A 7907-nucleotide genomic window follows, 5' to 3' on the forward strand; every position below is an offset into this window, starting at 1 on the left:
TCCGCCCCAACCTCTCTCTCCTTCCGCGGCTTCGGGCCCCGCACCTTCCACTCCTCCCGGGGAAGGGAGGGTTGGGTGAGGAAGGAGCGGGCGGTCGGAACCCTCTGCCCGCTCCTCTCCGGCCGCTCCGGGCCCAGCTCTCGCCTCCCTTCCCCTCTCGCTCCGAGGGCTGCCCCGACTCCGATCTAGCCGGATCAGACTGGCTTGGACTCCACTATCGTGTGCGGGGAAAGACCACCGGGGATCTAAAGGTTCATGGCCCAGCCCCGGCTCCCGGCGCCGGGGGTCAGGAAACTGAGCGGAAAGTGGGGACCGAGGCAGCCATTTGCAACCGGAGAGGAAAGTAGTGCAGCGGAGACACAGCTCCGCCTCCCCCCCTCCGCCTCCTGCGCGGCCGGGAGGGTGGATCCTGCGAACCGGACTGCTCCTGGGCCCGAGATGTCGACGACGGGCGTAGAGATTCAGGTAGCCTCTTACGGAAGAATCGTGTGGGGCTTGGTGCCAGAGGACCCAGTTCGAAAAGGGGAGAAAAGAAGAGGACGAGGCCCTATTTTGTGTTGGACCTGAGCAGCGGAAGGACACAGTTCTTTCGGGGAAAGGCTGTGACTCTGCAGTTCTGCGCACACGCCGAAGAATCCCTCCGCTTGAGGTTAACCCCGACGGCGCCGGTCAGACCGAAGCACAGACACGTGGGAATGAAGTTCCCCAAAGCCCTTGTCTTTCCCCCCCGCCCCCGTTTTCCAGAACGGCCTAAGCTCCGACGGGAGCCCAGAACCCAGAAGTCCCCATTTCCTCTGCCTTTCCTCTCAGTGCCTTCTCCTCGAGAACACCAGGACCCGAAACTCTAGCTCCCCCCACCCCCACCCGGTCCTGGGGCATTTTTGCTTAAGGAGGGGGATGGAAGAAGAGAAGAGGAGACTGGGGATTGGCTACTGCTCTGCATCCTGGGAACTGAAGTCCCCAAACGGAGAAAGTGAGGAACAGGCTCCCAGCTCTCCCAGGAAGGGTCTTCTCTACGTTCTGGACCCAGTGGAAGACCGGAGCAAAAGCCCCGGCGTCCCCTAGGAGAAAAATGAGTCTAGAGAACCGTGTACCCCCGCATTTACTCCCGATAGAAAGGCAGCCAAGGCAAAAGAGACCACCTGGCAGGCTTTGCCCCTGTTTTGTGGCCCAACTATGGTTACCCAGGACAATTGAGAGAGAATCCCCTTGAAACACGATCCTTGCAAGCCTAGGTGAGAGAGAGGAAGAGGTTCTCTTTACTAGAACAGCAAAGCTTCCTTTGGCCCATAATCCTGGTTCTGGGCCTTTCCAAAGCCACAAATAGGGAGAGAGGACGGTCCTCCTGGACCCTAAGTTCAAAGTTAATCCCAGGGCTAAGTATATATGAAAGTCAAGGTGAAGTGAGGGTATTTTCAGCCTCCTCTCCCACCTTCAGTTTCTCTCCTCACCTCTTGAACCATTCCCACAAAGTAAAAGATGCCTTTTTCAGGAAAAGACTTCCCCAGCAGCCCAGGTTACTCTTTTTAAACAGATATACTAATCCCAGAGAAGAAGGGAGTAGATGGAATGATATTATAACTACAAAACCCAGGAAGAAAGACAACATTCTTCCAGGAAACAGTCCTCAAGTTCACTGAGGCTACTCCATATTTACACAATTTTTAGGGATTTCTAATGTTTGCTATTCTGCCCAGAGGCTCCACAAAAAACAGAAGGCAAATACTCTCCTGGAAGAGGGTCGGGTCTCAGCTAAAAGAGTTGGTTTTTAATTACCTTTTTACCCCAATCTGTCCCAGGAGTGGGAAGAGGTCTAGGTTACAGAGGTTCCTGTGACTTTGGAGGATAGTGCCAGTTGGGGGTAAAATGAGAAAAAGTGCTCAACAGCACAGCTCCCCCCTTTCCCCAAGCTATGGTAGAGATCAACTCTCTGAGCCCTAGAGTCAAGACAATCTCAGAGTCCTTAACTAGGGAAGGTGGAAATTGAACAAGATCCTAGACTTGAAGGTACCTTTCAAGTAGCAGCCTTTGATGGGAAGCTGGACAGGCCTAAAAGATACTTTGATGTGTCACTTGCAAGTTTTCTGGTTCTGCTATTTATCCTTAATCAGGGAGCTCCAGCTGGAAATAAAGGCCATAGGAGAGTCCAGCCAAGTCAGGTAGTAGGGCTGTAGGCTTCTGGAGAAGCAATAATTCAGTCTTCCCAGCCCAGCTCCCCAGTCTTTCCAGGGCTGCTTCTGCCCTAATTGAACAACTGCATGTATATCTGACAACTGTAAGGCTTTTCTTAAACTAGTATTAAAAATCCATCGGGGTAGAGAAGGATAGGTATACTCTCAACATAGGAACCATATAAGCTAGCTTGGTATCTATCTAAAAAACAGAGAGAAAATTAATTGCTTGGACTTACAACTCAGGGAATCAGGACAGCAACATTTTGCATTTAAAGAATAGTACCTGTGGGGCCCAAAAGAAAATTTAAAGAGGGAAATGGTTTGGCGGGGTAATGGTTTGGGAGGTTCTTCTCCAGTGGGGAAAAAAAATCTCTCTGGCCACTACCTCCAGTCTATTTCCACCATTTCCTTCCAGCTATCTTATCTCCACCCCAAACTCTACTTCAAAGCCTAGCTGCTGCCCACCACCCCCTACTCGAAGATTCCCCTCACCACTCCTTCTCTCCACCCCTTCCCGTACTTGCTCTAGATTCCCCTACAAGTTCTACTACAACATACAACTCAGCTGGGTCAAAACTCATGGGGTAAAGGTGTTGACAGTGTTGCTCACTAGAGGGCAGTGTTTCAGTAGTAAAAAGTAACCCAAGGATTTAGACTATGAAAAACCATAGCATGCTCATTCCACCCTACCCACCACCAAGCTCAGGAGTGAATAAAGGCCTTAAACCCAAGTAACTGGCTCAGCCCACACATAGGGAGAGAAAGAAAAAAAGAAAAAGAAAAAAAAAGAAGAGAATAACTTATTTATACAACACTTTATGGTTTACATTCCTCACAACAACCCTATAAAGCAAGTACTGTTATCCAACTTTTACACGTGGGGCAGACAGGCTAAAAGAGGTTCCCTTATCTATCATACAAACTAGTAAGCGGAGTCAGTAAACTTCTAACAAGAAAGGTGTATATGTGGGAAACAAAGGGCAAAAAATAATTGTGGACTAGGACAGGACTTCTTAAACTCTTTCTACTCTCAAAGCCTTCAGCACTTGAACTGTGGGTTGTGACCTCATATTGGGTCTTGACCCATAGTTCAAGAAGAGGTGCGCTAGGATATGGATGTAAGCTGAAACAGAGCAACAGGGGCAGGGGAGAAAGTGAAGCACAGAGTTCAGACTATTAATACACCCAGAGAACATCCACAGACAGTGCTCAAAGTCCAGAATGAAAAGGTATGTACCCTATTCCCAGATAGTGAGGGTTTTACTAGCAAAAAGATATCAAGCAGTTGAGGAGCTTGCTCCAATGCAAAAGCTTCCAGCTTTCCCTAGCTTGCCATACCCATGTCCTTCAACTCTGGTCCTTGCCTTAGTCTTAAAATGGCCTCTGAAGAGAAATCCAGGAGCCAGAAAAGGAACAATTCTCAACAGCTGCAACAGAGTTCCTTTAATAGAAGTAAAAGATCAGCAACTAGCGCTCATTTGTCTTCCTGGCCTCTTTTTAAACATTGTTAGCCAGGTAGTCAAGACCCAGAGGTTCTAGGAAATAGAGAAATATGTATCTGAAGGACTTTGTGGCACCAACACCTGTAGAGTCCTACACACTTTCTCTAGAAACAGTCGTGGCCCATCAACCCTAGGAACCTGCCATTTGCCAAGAACATCAAGGAAGAAAGCTACCACTGTTTTGTGGTTCACATGTGACAGCAGTCACATTCCTGACTAAAAAAAGTCCTTCAACAGGGCAATCTCTTCAATAATTTTTGTAGAGATGCTCTGAATCACCTGAAAGGGGCAGGGATACAAGGGATAAAGTGACAAAGGCCAATACTCTAACACTCTCCAAAAAGATCTTTTATAGTTAATGAGATGTGCCCTACCCTGCCTCCTAGGGCAATGCCAGTGCCATTCCCATATGTCTAGCCACAAATTCTGCCCCTGGTACTCTTGAGTTGATGATTCTAGCAAGATGGCTCCTCACTAGCTTTTTCCCTTCCATTATATGAACTTCCCTGGAAACAGAATCAGGGCATAGAGTCAAGAGTGACATTTATCCCCAAGATTTCCTGCAAGGCCTGTAGCTTGCTAAGCCTCTCCTGATTTAGATCTCCAGACACAATCCCTAAATTGAGGAAGGAAAGGGAAGGAGAAAAATGAAATCTGACTGAATGTAAAGCTAGAAGTATGAAGTTATAGCCTTTTGGAATTGAAAGGAATGTTAGAGATCATGCGATAAGAGATCAACTCTCATTTTACAGATGAGGAAACTGAGGCACTGAGCCATTAAGTGATTTGCCCACAGTCATACAACTAGTTAAGTGACAGTCAGATTCAAACTCAGGTACTTGGATTCCAAATTCACTATGCTACCATTTAGTTCACTCATTACAAATATGAAAACAGTCTCAAAGGTTAAAATTACATGCCCAAATTCATATAGTTCATCAGTGTCAAAGCTAGAATCATAACACATCCAACTCCCAGTCCAGCATTCTTTCCAGCCCACAAAGTTGATGTGGTTCATTTACCACATCACGAAGAAAGATCTGCCTTGTTTTCCCCTCCCCCAGCACCCCAGGCACCCTACAATTGAAAAACTGTCACTTTTCTAGACCTCAACCACCTGTTTCCTTTCCACTAGCCTGAGTCCATCTAAGCTACCTCTCCTTCACTGGGAATGATCTGAACCAGGAGTGGGGAACCTTCAGCCTCAAGCCCACATGTGGTCCTCTAGGTCCTCAAGTTCAGTCATTTAACTGAATCCAAATTTTACAGAACAAATCCCCTGAACCCTATAACTAGCACTTTTCCCTACCAGAACAGTCCATAATGTAAAAGACTTTGTGGCCTCCTGACTAAACTACAGCCCCTTAGGGAAACTTGATGGTGATAGAGCATTTTGGTTTAACCTTTCATGGATCGTTCACTGGGTTTTCCCATTTATGTAGTTTATGATACAGACTCTTGTTGACTTAGAAGCCTCAGAGGCAAGAAGTTGCTGTAACATTAGCCCTCAGGTCAGTCCAGAGCCTTCTGCCCTTCCAACTTCCTTCATCCTAGTCACTTACCTTAGCAGAGAGATGACACAGTACACCAGCACGTAGCAATAGACCTCAGTGACGATGGAATGGGACAGGATGATATACTCATTCTGACAGGAAACACAGAGACCATCACCCCTACTCACAGATAGGGATGGACACTCTATCCAAAATCTCCTCAGCCAACTCACTGCTTGTAGACATACATTCTGGGGGCCTCCTCACCCAAACCACTTCAATAACAAGGTTTTTGGTTTCTCAAGGAGCAGATGAAAGAGAAATCCAGAAAGGTTTTAGCACTTTTAATCAATCAATTAACAAGCATTTATTAAGTGACAACTATGCAACATATACTGTTAGGCTCTGAGAGTGCACAGGCAAAAATGAAACAGTCCCAGTCCTCAAGAAGTTTACATTTTAAAGAAGAGGGCAGAGGGAGATAAAACATATACGCATATAATTATGTACAGAATAAATACAAGGTAATTTTTGGGGATTGACACTTTATTTTTTCATTCTTCTCAACTGAACAGGCAGAGAAGTCGTAACACATCACCTCCCCAGGGATAGAGCTATCACACACTCAACCTCCCTCACCCAATGGTACCTGCCCTGCTGTGTCGACAAAGTGTAGACGAAACTTATTCTTGACAGTAGTCAGGGACTTGCTGTATGCTGGGGAGACTGGTGGGTGACTAAGGACTCTCCTACACACAGAACAGTACTTTGAGTCTCCCAGTATATATTTTTAAAGAATGGTGATGAATCTGTGAGTGTTTAGGGGAGGAGGGAAGGAGTGTCTAAAAAGCAGAAAAAGTTGGGAGAGAGAGGTGGGGCTGTGTTAGCCACACAGCTCGGAGATGCAATCCATCACAGCCCTTTTCCAAACCTCTAATTCCCATCTCCGACGGTGAACAAAAAGTGGTGGGAGTCTAGGGTTAAAGGTCCATCAAGATTAATCCACTGCAAGGGAGAATCCAGATAAATCAGTGGGACCCAGAAGAATCTACTGCGCATCCACCGACATACTCTAAACAGCCTTGCCCTTAAAAACACCCCAATTCACTGCTTTGCACGGTGAGGTCGTAGCCTTCGAAGAACTCGTCTTCCACAAATTGATGAGTCAAAGGATATTTCCGTGAGGGAAATAGTGGTTTGTACGTGCAAAAATATTCCTCTCCTCCATACCCCATCTTAGCTCCAGCTAAGGGGACCCGCTTGAATTAAAACCCCTTGGGATAGGCGTGGGGGAGTCCCCCGGGAGGAGAGCTAGCAGTCTCTTCAGCGTAAGGCTTACTGGATCCAGCCAACAGCCTAGGTAGGCAAGGTCGGATCTATGGTGCAACCCCACCCCGCCTCCCACCACCTAGGTCTCCTCAGGGCATTTGGAGCAGCAGCCTATGCGTTCTAGGCACGCAGGGGATGGACATTGCTCACTCCCGGGCAGCTAAGCCTCCCCAGCGCACCTGAGACAGCTCCCACTCCACGAGGGAGTCACCACCGCGGTTCCTAAGCCCTGCGTGCCCGCGCTGACTCCCCCATCTGCCCCGGGGGACGCCCACCCGAGGACCCACACCGCGTCAGGCTCCCGAGGACAGCGGGGCGTCCTCCAGCGGCGTGCGCGCTGCAATAACTCACCTAGGAGCCCCACCTTCCAGGAGCGGAGGAGCGGCATGGCGTGAGCCGGCTCCGAAGAGTGGCTGGGGTGCAGGCGGGACCTGAGGCTGGGGCAGGAAAGCTGCCCACCCAGCACCTGGCCCGCGGGCCCGGGGAGCCAGCTAGAAACCAAAACAAGCGCCGCGCCCGGAGCCAGAGGGGGCCACGTGACCACAACACAGCGAGTGTAAGTGAACCTGGAGAATGCCCGGGCCGCCCTCCCTCGGGCCCCGCCTCCACGCCTGCTCCCCATTGGCCTATAGCGGCAGGGGCGGGGCCGCTCGGCTGGAGCGAAGGGTTGGGTCTCCTGCTGAGGTCAGAACGGAAGAACTGCGCGTGCGCATCCTCGATTCGGTTCGTTTTAAAGAAATGGAAAATGGAAAATCCTTGAGGTTTGGTAAGGTGATGGGAAGAAGGGATGTGTGGGTATGAGGGAGGTGTGGGGATGTGAGTATGGCTATGATTTAGACTTCTCTGTGAGATGCTTGACCTTCCTTCTTGCAAAGACCTGGGCAGAGAAACTGAAACATGAAATTCGCTCACTTACCCATTCCCTCTGCAGGCCGGGCCTTAAGTGCCTTAAGGAGAGAAGAGGAGGATCAGTGTTTTGATCCATGAGGACAGAGCTCCTTATCCCTCCTAGTCCAGGCTCCTTTTTCAGAAATCTGACACTGAGCTGCTAGAACTTAGAAAGTGTGCTAGTAGCTTTCCTTAGTGTGTTATTCCAAAGAAGTTTCTTATGAAAAAATTATCAGGGAGTGGGTTGATAGTCTGAATGCGTTGATAGTTGAAAGTCTGAGCTACTTAAAGTTCTTCCAGAGCCATGGGAATTAACTTGCTGTTGCTTGGGAATTGAGTTGATGTGGGAAGTGTAGTTGAAGGAACTGCCATGGAATGAAGGCATATAATGTCATACTTCATTAGGCTCTGGAAAGGCACAAATGAATTCCTTGGATTTCCATCTGGAATGGGAACAGCAGTGTTGAATAGCTAAACCAAGCTGGAGTCTGAGACAGTGGGGAAGTGGAAACACCAGTGAA

Source organism: Notamacropus eugenii, chromosome 3 (assembly GCF_028372415.1).
Source record: "Notamacropus eugenii isolate mMacEug1 chromosome 3, mMacEug1.pri_v2, whole genome shotgun sequence".
Taxonomy (NCBI): domain Eukaryota; kingdom Metazoa; phylum Chordata; class Mammalia; order Diprotodontia; family Macropodidae; genus Notamacropus; species Notamacropus eugenii.